The following is a 12,564-nucleotide window of genomic DNA, read 5'->3' as shown; positions in this document are numbered from 1 at the left end:
GAGCCCCTTTCCCATAGAATGTATCGTTCTATGATCCTACCTGCCTGGTATATTGGGTCATAGAGCCACCTTCCCATAGAATGTATCGTTCTATGATCCTACCTGCCTGGTATATTGGGTCATAGAGCCCCCTTCCCATAGAATGTATCGTTCTATGATCCTACCTGCCTGGTATATTGGGTCATAGAGCCCCCTTCCCATAGAATGTATCGTTCTATGATCCTACCTGCCTGGTATATTGGGTCATAGAGCCCCCTTCCCATAGAATGTATCGTTCTATGATCCTACCTGCCTGGTATATTGGGTCATAGAGCCACCTTCCCATAGAATGTATCGTTCTATGATCCTACCTGTCTGGTATATTGGGTCATAGAGCCCCCTTCCCATAGAATGTATCGTTCTATGATCCTACCTGCCTGGTATATTGGGTCATAGAGCCACCTTCCCATAGAATGTATCGTTCTATGATCCTACCTGCCTGGTATATTGGGTCATAGAGCCCCCTTCCCATAGAATGTATCGTTCTATGATCCTACCTGCCTGGTATATTGGGTCATAGAGCCCCCTTCCCATAGAATGTATCGTTCTATGATCCTACCTGCCTGGTATATTGGGTCATAGAGCCCCCTTCCCATAGAATGTATCGTTCTATGATCCTACCTGCCTGGTATATTGGGTCATAGAGCCCCTTCCCATAGAATGTATCGTTCTATGATCCTACTTGCCTGGTATATTGGGTCATAGAGCCCCTTCCCATATGTATCGTTCTATGATCCTACCTGCCTGGTATATTGGGTCATAGAGCCACCTTCCCATAGAATGTATCGTTCCCTGCCTGGTATATTGGGTCTATAGTCAGCCCCCTTCCCATAGAATGTATCGTTCTATGATCCTACCTGCCTGGTATATTGGGTCATAGAGCCCCCTTCCCCATAGAATGTATCGTTCTATGATCCTACCTGCCTGGTATATTGGGTCATAGAGCCACCTTCCCATAGAATGGTCGTTCTATGATCCTACCTGCCTGGTATATTGGGTCATAGAGCCCCCTTCCCATAGAATGTATCGTTCTATTAGAATGATCGTTCTATGATCCTACCTGCCTGGTATATTGGGTCATAGAGCCCCCTTCCCATAGAATGTATCGTTCTATGATCCTACCTGCCTGGTATATTGGGTCATAGAGCCCCCTTCCCATAGAATGTATCGTTCTATGATCCTACCTGCCTGGTATATTGGGTCATAGAGCCCCCTTGCCTGGTATATTGGGTCCCATAGAATGTACAGGTCATGATCCTACCTGCCTGGTATATTGGGTCATAGAGCCACCTTCCCATAGAATGTATCGTTCTATACACCTGTCTGGTATATTGGGTCACAGGCCCCCTTCCCATAGAATGTATCGTTCTATGATCCTACCTGCCTGGTATATTGGGTCATAGAGCCCCCTTCCCATAGAATGTATCGTTCTATGATCCTACCTGCCTGGTCATATTGGGTCATAGAGCCCCCTTCCCATAGAATGTATCGTTCTATGATCCTACTGCCTGGTATATTGGGTCATAGAGCCCCCTTCCCCCTGGTATATTGGGTCATAGAGCCACCTTCCCATAGAATGTATCGTTCTATGATCCTACCTGCCTGGTATATTGGGTCATAGAGGCCTCCCATCATTGGGTCCTTGTCAACAGCCTCCCATAGAATGTATGAAATTCTGATGAATAGTGTCCTGCTCCCAGGCCTGTCTATGATGGGTCATAGAACTCTATTCCCACAGGGCCCTTAGACCTGTCTCCTCTCTATACAGGTCAACACAGGGCCCCTTCCTATAGAATGTACACAGGGCCCCTTCTATGATCCTACCTGGTATATTGGGTCACACAGGCCCCTTCTATACAGGTCAACACAGGGCCCTGATCTACCTGCCTGGTATACAGGTCTATACAGGTCAACACAGGGCCCTTCTCTATACAGGTCAACACAGGGCCCTTCTCTATACAGGTCAACACAGGGCCCTTCTCAACACAGGGCCCATAGTGTCACAGGTCAACACATACAGGTCAACACAGGGCCCTTCTCTATACAGGTCAACACAGGCCCCTCTCTATACAGGTCAACACAGGGCCCTTCTCTATACAGGTCAACACAGGGCCTTCTATACAGGTCAACACAGGGCCCTCTCTATACAGGTCAACACAGGGCCCTCTATACAGGTCAACACAGGGCCTTCTATATACAGGTCAACACAGGGCCCCTCTCTATACAGGTCAACACAGGGCCCTCTCTATACAGGTCAACACAGGGCCTTCTATATACAGGTCAACACAGGGCCTTCTATATACAGGTCAACACAGGGCCCTTCTCTATACAGGTCAACACAGGGCCCTTCTCTATACAGGTCAACACAGGGCCCTTCTCTATACAGGTCAACACAGGGCCCTTCTCTATACAGGTCAACACAGGGCCCTCTCTATACATGTCAACACAGGGCCCTCTCTATACATGTCAACACAGGGCCCTCTCTATACAGGTCAACACAGGGCCTCTCTATACATGTCAACACAGGGCCCTTCTCTATACCGGTCAACACAGGGCCCTCTCTATACAGGTCAACACAGGGCCTCTCTATACAGGTCAACACAGGGCCTTTTCTATACAGGTCAACACAGGGCCCTCTCTATACAGGTCAACACAGGGCCTTCTCTATACAGGTCAACACAGGGCCCTCTCTATACAGGTCAACACAGGGCCTTCTCTATACAGGTCAACACAGGGCCCTCTCTATACAGGTCAACACAGGGCCTTCTCTATACAGGTCAACACAGGGCCCCTCTCTATACAGGTCAACACAGGGCCCTTCTCTATACAGGTCAACACAGGGCCTTCTCTATACAGGTCAACACAGGGCCCTCTCTATACAGGTCAACACAGGGCCCTCTCTATACAGGTCAACACAGGGCCCTCTCTATACAGGTCAACACAGGGCCCTCTCTATACAGGTCAACACAGGGCCCTCTCTATACAGGTCAACACAGGGCCTTCTCTATACAGGTCAACACAGGGCCTTCTATATACAGGTCAACACAGGGCCCTTCTCTATACAGGTCAACACAGGGCCCTTCTCTATACAGGTCAACACAGGGCCCTTCTCTATACAGGTCAACACAGGGCCCTTCTCTATACAGGTCAACACAGGGCCCCTCTATACATGTCAACACAGGGCCCTCTCTATACATGTCAACACAGGGCCCTCTCTATACATGTCAACACAGGGCCCTCTCTATACATGTCAACACAGGGCCCCTCTATACAGGTCAACACAGGGCCCTCTCTATACAGGTCAACACAGGGCCCTCTCTATACATGTCAACACAGGGCCCTTCTCTATACCGGTCAACACAGGGCCCTTCTCTATACAGGTCAACACAGGGCCCTCTCTATACAGGTCAACACAGGGCCCTTCTCTATACAGGTCAACACAGGGCCCTTCTCTATACAGGTCAACACAGGGCCCTCTCTATACAGGTCAACACAGGGCCCTTCTCTATACAGGTCAACACAGGGCCCTTCTCTATACAGGTCAACACAGGGCCCTTCTCTATACAGGTCAACACAGGGCCCTTCTCTATACAGGTCAACACAGGGCCCTTCTCTATACAGGTCAACACAGGGCCCTCTCTATACATGTCAACACAGGGCCCCTCTATACAGGTCAACACAGGGCCCTTCTCTATACAGGTCAACACAGGGCCCTCTCTAGACAGGTCAACACAGGGCCCTTCTCTATACAGGTCAACACAGGGCCCTTCTCTATACAGGTCAACACAGGGCCCTTCTCTATACAGGTCAACACAGGGCCCTTTCTATACAGGTCAACACAGAGCCCTTCTCTATACAGGTCAACACAGGGCCCTTCTCTATACAGGTCAACACAGGGCCCTTCTCTATACATGTCAACACAGGGCCCTTCTCTATACAGGTCAACACAGGGCCCTTCTCTATACAGGTCAACACAGGGCCCTCTCTATACAGGTCAACACAGGGCCCTTCTCTATACAGGTCAACACAGGGCCCTTCTCTATACAGGTCAACACAGGGCCCTTCTCTATACAGGTCAACACAGGGCCCCTCTCTATACAGGTCAACACAGGGCCCTTCTCTATACAGGTCAACCCAGGGCCCTTCTCTATACAGGTCAACACAGGGCCCTCTCTATACAGGTCAACACAGGGCCCTTCTCTATACAGGTCAACACAGGGCCCTCTCTACATACAGGTCAACACAGGGCCCTTCTCTATACAGGTCAACACAGGGCCCTTCTCTATACAGGTCAACACAGGGCCCTTCTCTATACAGGTCAACACAGGGCCCTTCTCTATACAGGTCAACACAGGGCCCTTCTCTATACAGGTCAACACAGGGCCCTCTCTATACAGGTCAACAAAGGGCCCTTCTCTATACAGGTCAACACAGGGCCCTTCTCTATACAGGTCAACACAGGGCCCTTCTCTATACAGGTCAACACAGGGCCCTTCTCTATACAGGTCAACACAGGGCCCTTCTCTATACAGGTCAACACAGGGCCCTTCTCTATACAGGTCAACACAGGGCCCTTCTCTATACAGGTCAACACAGGGCCCTTCTCTATACAGGTCAACACAGGGCCCTTCTCTATACAGGTCAACACAGGGCCCTTCTCTATACAGGTCAACACAGGGCCCTTCTCTATACAGGTCAACACAGGGCCTTCTCTATACAGGTCAACACAGGGCCCTCTCTATACAGGTCAACACAGGGCCTTCTCTATACAGGTCAACACAGGGCCCTCTCTATACAGGTCAACACAGGGCCCTCTCTATACAGGTCAACACAGGGCCTTCTCTATACAGGTCAACACAGGGCCCTTCTCTATACAGGTCAACACAGGGCCCTTCTCTATACAGGTCAACACAGGGCCCTTCTCTATACAGGTCAACACAGGGCCCTTCTCTATACAGGTCAACACAGGGCCCTTCTCTATACAGGTCAACACAGGGGCCTTCTCTATACAGGTCAACACAGGGCCCTCTCTATACAGGTCAACACAGGGTCCTTCTATATACAGGTCAACACAGGGCCCTTCTCTATACAGGTCAACACAGGGGCCTTCTCTATACAGGTCAACACAGGGCCCTCTCTATACAGGTCAACACAGGGCCCTTCTCTATACAGGTCAACACAGGGCCCTTCTCTATACAGGTCAACACAGGGCCCTCTCTATACAGGTCAACACAGGGCCCTCTCTATACAGGTCAACACAGGGCCCTTCTATATACAGGTCAACACAGGGCCCTCTCTATACAGGTCAACACAGGGCCCCTCTCTATACAGGTCAACACAGGGCCTTTTCTATACAGGTCAACACAGGGCCCTTCTCTATACAGGTCAACACAGGGCCCTTCTCTATACAGGTCAACACAGGGCCCTTCTCTATACAGGTCAACACAGGGGCCTTCTATATACAGGTCAACACAGGGGCCTTCTATATACAGGTCAACACAGGGCCCTCTCTATACAGGTCAACACAGGGCCCCTCTATACAGGTCAACACAGGGCCCTCTCTATACAGGTCAACACAGGGCCTTTTCTATACAGGTCAACACAGGGCCCTTCTCTATACAGGTCAACACAGGGCCCTTCTCTATACAGGTCAACACAGGGCCCTTCTCTATACAGGTCAACACAGGGGCCTTCTATATACAGGTCAACACAGGGGCCTTCTATATACAGGTCAACACAGGGCCCTCTCTATACAGGTCAACACAGGGTCCTTCTATATACAGGTCAACACAGGGCCTCTCTATACAGGTCAACACAGGGGCCTTCTATATACAGGTCAACACAGGGCCCTCTCTATACAGGTCAACACAGGGCCCTCTCTATACAGGTCAACACAGGCCCTCTCTATACAGGTCAACACAGGGGCCTTCTATATACAGGTCAACACAGGGCCCTCTCTATACAGGTCAACACAGGGGCCTTCTATATACAGGTCAACACAGGGCCCTCTCTATACAGGTCAACACAGGCCCTCTCTATACAGGTCAACACAGGGCCCTTCTCTATACAGGTCAACACAGGGGCCTTCTCTATACAGGTCAACACAGGGCCCTTTCTATACAGGTCAACACAGGGCCCTTCTCTATACAGGTCAACACAGGGCCCTTCTCTATACAGGTCAACACAGGGCCCTTCTCTATACAGGTCAACACAGGGCCCTTCTCTATACAGGTCAACACAGGGCCCTTCTCTATACAGGTCAACACAGGGCCCTTCTCTATACAGGTCAACACAGGGCCCTTCTCTATACAGGTCAACACAGGGCCCTCTCTATACATGTCAACACAGGGCCCTTCTCTATACAGGTCAACACAGGGCCCTCTCTATACATGTCAACACAGGGCCCTCTCTATACATGTCAACACAGGGCCCTTCTCTATACAGGTCAACACAGGGCCCTTCTCTATACAGGTCAACACAGGGCCTTCCTTCTCTATACAGGTCAACACAGGGCCCCTCTCTATACATGTCAACACAGGGCCTTCCTTCTCTATACATGTCAACACAGGGCCCTTCTCTATACAGGTCAACACAGGGCCCTTCTCTATACAGGTCAACACAGGGCCCTTTCTCTATACAGGTCAACACAGGGCCCTTCTCTATACAGGTCAACACAGGGCCATTCTCTATACAGGTCAACACAGGGCCCTTCTCTATACAGGTCAACACAGGGCCCTTCTCTATACAGGTCAACACAGGGCCCTTCTCTATACAGGTCAACACAGGGCCCTTCTCTATACAGGTCAACACAGGGGCCTTCTATATACAGGTCAACACAGGGCCCTCTCTATACAGGTCAACACAGGGGCCTTCTATATACAGGTCAACACAGGGCCCTCTCTATACAGGTCAACACAGGGCCCTCTCTATACAGGTCAACACAGGGCCTTTTCTATACAGGTCAACACAGGGCCCTTCTCTATACAGGTCAACACAGGGCCCTTCTCTATACAGGTCAACACAGGGCCCTTCTCTATACAGGTCAACACAGGGCCCTTCTCTATACAGGTCAACACAGGGCCCTTCTCTATACAGGTCAACACAGGGGCCTTCTATATACAGGTCAACACAGGGCCCTTCTCTATACAGGTCAACACAGGGCCCTCTCTATACATGTCAACACAGGGCCCTCTATACATGTCAACACAGGGCCCTTCTCTATACAGGTCAACACAGGGCCCTTCTCTATACAGGTCAACACAGGGCCTTCCTTCTCTATACAGGTCAACACAGGGCCCTCTCTATACATGTCAACACAGGGCCTTCCTTCTCTATACATGTCAACACAGGGCCCTTCTCTATACAGGTCAACACAGGGCCCTTCTCTATACAGGTCAACACAGGGCCCTTCTCTATACAGGTCAACACAGGGCCCTTCTCTACAGGTCAACACAGGGCCCTTCTCTATACAGGTCAACACAGGGCCCTTCTATACAGGTCAACACAGGGCCCTTCTCTATACAGGTCAACACAGGGCCCTTCTCTATACAGGTCAACACAGGGCCCTTCTCTATACAGGTCAACACAGGGCCCTTCTCTATACAGGTCAACACAGGGCCCTTCTCTATACAGGTCAACACAGGGCCCTTCTCTATACAGGTCAACACAGGGGCCTTCTATATACAGGTCAACACAGGGCCCCTCTATACAGGTCAACACAGGGGCCTTCTATATACAGGTCAACACAGGGCCCTCTCTATACAGGTCAACACAGGGCCCTCTCTATACAGGTCAACACAGGGCCTTTTCTATACAGGTCAACACAGGGCCCTTTCTCTATACAGGTCAACACAGGGCCCTTCTCTATACAGGTCAACACAGGGCCCTTTCTATACAGGTCAACACAGGGCCCTTCTCTATACAGGTCAACACAGGGCCCTTCTCTATACAGGTCAACACAGGGGCCTTCTATATACAGGTCAACACAGGGCCCTCTCTATACAGGTCAACACAGGGTCCTTCTATATACAGGTCAACACAGGGCCCTCTCTATACAGGTCAACACAGGGGCCTTCTATATACAGGTCAACACAGGGCCCTCTCTATACAGGTCAACACAGGGCCCTTCTCTATACAGGTCAACACAGGGCCCTTCTCTATACAGGTCAACACAGGGCCCTCTCTATACAGGTCAACACAGGGCCCTTCTATATACAGGTCAACACAGGGCCCTCTCTATACAGGTCAACACAGGGCCCTCTCTATACAGGTCAACACAGGGCCTTTTCTATACAGGTCAACACAGGGCCCTTCTCTATACAGGTCAACACAGGGCCCTTCTCTATACAGGTCAACACAGGGCCCTTCTCTATACAGGTCAACACAGGGGCCTTCTATATACAGGTCAACACAGGGGCCTTCTATATACAGGTCAACACAGGGCCCTCTCTATACAGGTCAACACAGGGTCCTTCTATATACAGGTCAACACAGGGCCCTCTCTATACAGGTCAACACAGGGGCCTTCTATATACAGGTCAACACAGGGCCCTCTCTATACAGGTCAACACAGGGGCCTTCTATATACAGGTCAACACAGGGCCCTCTATACAGGTCAACACAGGCCCCTCTCTATACAGGTCAACACAGGGCCCTTCTCTATACAGGTCAACACAGGGGCCTTCTATATACAGGTCAACACAGGGCCCTTCTCTATACAGGTAAACACAGGGCCCTCTCTATACAGGTCAATACAGGGCATTCTCTATACAGGTCAACACAGGGTCTTCTATACAGGTCAACACAGGGTCTTCTCTATACAGGTCAACACAGGGTCTTCTATACAGGTCAACACAGGGCCCTTCTCTATACAGGTCAACACAGGGCCCTCTCTATACAGGTCAATACAGGGCATTCTCTATACAGGTCAATACAGGGCATTCTCTATACAGGTCAACACAGGGCCCTCTCTATACAGGTCAACACAGGGCCCTCTCTATACAGGTCAACACAGGGCCCTCTCTATACAGGTCAACACAGGGCCCTCTCTATACAGGTCAACACAGGGCCCTCTCTATACAGGTCAACACAGGGCCCTCTCTATACAGGTCAACACAGGGCCCTTCTCTATACAGGTCAACACAGGGCCCTCTCTATACAGGTCAACACAGGGCCCTCTCTATACAGGTCAACACAGGGCCTTCTCTATACAGGTCAACACAGGGCCTTCTCTATACAGGTCAACACAGGGCCCTCTCTATACAGGTCAACACAGGGCCCTCTCTATACAGGTCAACACAGGGCCTTCTCTATACAGGTCAACACAGGGAACAGGGGAAAACACAAGTTTAGAATATCAGGCAGAGAGACAGAGAGAGATCTAATTCCTACATGCTCCATTTAACATGACATTAATGTCCTGACATGGAGACATGGAGAGAGAGAGACAGAGAGGGAGACATGGAGAGAGAGAGACAGAGAGGGAGACATGGAGAGAGAGAGAGAGAGACATGGAGAGAGAGAGAGAGAGAGACATGGAGAGAGAGAGACATGGAGAGAGAGAGACATGGAGAGAGGGAGAGAGAGACATGGAGAGAGGGAGAGAGAGACATGGAGAGAGGGAGAGAGAGACATGGAGAGAGGGAGAGAGAGACATGGAGAGAGGGAGAGAGAGACATGGAGAGCGGGGGAGAGAGAGACATGGAGAGCGGGGAGAGAGAGACATGGAGAGCGGGGAGAGAGAGACATGGAGAGCGGGAGAGAGAGACATGGAGAGAGGGAGAGAGAGACATGGAGAGAGGGAGAGAGAGACATGGCGAGAGGGAGAGAGAGACATGGAGAGAGGGAGAGAGACATGGAGAGAGACATGGAGAGGGAGAGAGACATGGAGAGAGACATGGAGAGACATGGATAGAGGGAGAGAGAGACATGGATAGAGGGAGAGAGAGACATGGAGAGAGGGAGAGAGACATGGAGAGACATGGATAGAGGGAGAGAGAGGGAGAGAGAGACATGGAGAGAGGGAGAGAGAGACATGGAGAGAGGGAGAGAGAGACATGGAGAGAGGGAGAGAGAGACATGGAGAGAGACATGGAGAGGAGAGAGACATGAATAGAGGGAGAGAGAGACATGGAGAGAGAGACATGGAGAGAGAGAGAGAGACATGGAGAGAGAGAGAGACATGGAGAGAGAGAGAGAGGGAGACATGGAGAGGGAGACATGGAGAGAGAGAGACATGGAGAGAGAGAGAGAGAGAGGGAGACATGGAGAGAGACACATGGAGATATGATAACCTACACCACATAGCCACAGTTGATATTGTGTGCATTCCAAATGGCATCCTTTTCCCTATGTAATTCACTCATTTTGGTTAGGGCTCATAGGGCTCAGGTCAGGGCTCATAGGGCTCAGGTCAGGGCTCATAGAGCTCAGGTCAGGGCTCATAGGGCTCAGGTCAGGGCTCATAGAGCTCAGGTCAGGGCTCATAGGGCTCAGGTCAGGGCTAATATGGCTCAGGTCAGGGCTCATAGGGCTCAGGTCAGGGCTCATAGGGCTCAGGTCAGGGCTAATAGGGCTCAGGTCAGGGCTCATAGGGCTCAGGTCAGGGCTCATAGGGCTCAGGTCAGGGCTCATAGGGCTCAGGTCAGGGCTCAGGTCAGGGCTCATAGGGCTCAGGTCAGGGCTCAGGTCAGGGCTAATAGGGCTCAGGTCAGGGGTCAGGTCAGGGCTCAGGTCAGGGCTAATATGGCTCAGGTCAGGGCTAATAGGGCTCAGGTCAGGGCTCATAGGGCTCAGGTCAGAGCTCATAGGGCTCAGGTCAGAGCTCATAGGGCTCAGGTCAGGGCTCATAGGGCTCAGGTCAGGGCTCATAGGGCTCAAGTCAGGGCTCAGGTCAGGGCTCAGGTCAGGGCTAATAGGGCTCAGGTCAGGGCTCATAGGGCTCAGGTCAGGGCTCAGGTCAGGGCTCATAGGGCTCAGGTCAGGGCTCAGGGCTTAAGTCAGGGCTCAGGTCAGGGCTCAGGTCAGGGCTCAGGTCAGGGCTCATAGGGCTACAGGTTGGGCTCATAGGGCTCAGGTCCGGGGTCATAGGGCTCAGGTCAGGGGTCATAGGGCTCAGGTCAGGGCTAATAGGGCTCAGGTCAGGGCTCATAAGGGTTCAGGTCAGGGGTCATAGGGTTCCATGTCAGGGGTCATAGGGCTGTCAGGGCTCATAGGGCTTAAGTCAGGGCTCAAGTCAGGGGTCAAAGGGCTCAGGTCAGGGGTCAAAGGGCTAGGTCAGGGGTGTTGTCTTCATGGTCAAACAGGTCAGGGCTCAGGTCAAAAGTAGTTACATTTATAGGGAATGCACACCATTTCTTTAATGAGCATGAATGACCATAAATATCAGAATGAATAGTAGAAAGCAATTTTATTGAGTAAGAAATTGAACAACTATGCATTTCACAGTCTATCTTACTTGGCAATCGGTTATAATTATCCTATTCTAAAATGTGCTCTTCTTATTAACCCATGTACACTATTACAATACACCCAGCGTGTCAACAGACCCATCTCAACAAGCCTCCACAACACGCTCCAGTCTACAGTGTTGTGGTGCTGTCTTCATGCTTAAACAACACGCTCCAGTCTACAGTGTTGTGGTGCTGTCTTCAGGCTTAAAACAACACGCTCCAGTCTACAGTGTTGTGGTGCTGTCTTCATGCTTAAACAACACGCTCCAGTCTACAGTGTTGTGATGCTGTCTTCATGCTTAAACAACACGCTCCAGTCTACAGTGTTGTGGTGCTGTCGTCATGCTTAAACAACACGCTCCAGTCTACAGTGTTGTGGTGCTGTCTTCATGCTTAAACAACACGCTCCAGTCTACAGTGTTGTGGTGCTGTCTTCATGCTTAAACAACACGCTCCAGTCTACAGTGTTGTGGTGCTGTCTTCATGCTTAAACAACACGCTCCAGTCTACAGTGTTGTGGTGCTGTCTTCATGCTTAAACAACACGCTCCAGTCTACAGTGTTGTGATGCTGTCTTCATGCTTAAACAACACGCTCCAGTCTACAGTGTTGTGATGCTGTCTTCATGCTTAAACAACACGCTCCAGTCTACAGTGTTGTGATGCTGTCTTCATGCTTAAACAACACGCTCCAGTCTACAGTGTTGTGATGCTGTCTTCAGGCTTAAACAACACGCTCCAGTCTACAGTGTTGTGATGCTGTCTTCATGCTTAAACAACACGCTCCAGTCTACAGTGTTGTGATGCTGTCTTCAGGCTTAAACAATACGCTCCAGTCTACAGTGTTGTGATGCTGTCTTCAGGCTTAAACAACACGCTCCAGTCTACAGTGTTGTGATGCTGTCTTCATGCTTAAACAACACGCTCCAGTCTACAGTGTTGTGATGCTGTCTTCATGCTTAAACAACACGCTCCAGTCTACAGTGTTGTGATGCTGTCTTCATGCTTAAACAACACGCTCCAGTCTACAGTGTTGTGATGCTGTCTTCAGGCTTAAACAACACACTCCAGTCTATA

Source organism: Oncorhynchus keta, chromosome 5, assembly GCF_023373465.1.
Source record: "Oncorhynchus keta strain PuntledgeMale-10-30-2019 chromosome 5, Oket_V2, whole genome shotgun sequence".
Taxonomy (NCBI): Eukaryota; Metazoa; Chordata; class Actinopteri; order Salmoniformes; family Salmonidae; genus Oncorhynchus; species Oncorhynchus keta.
This window is presented reverse-complemented; position numbering follows the sequence as displayed.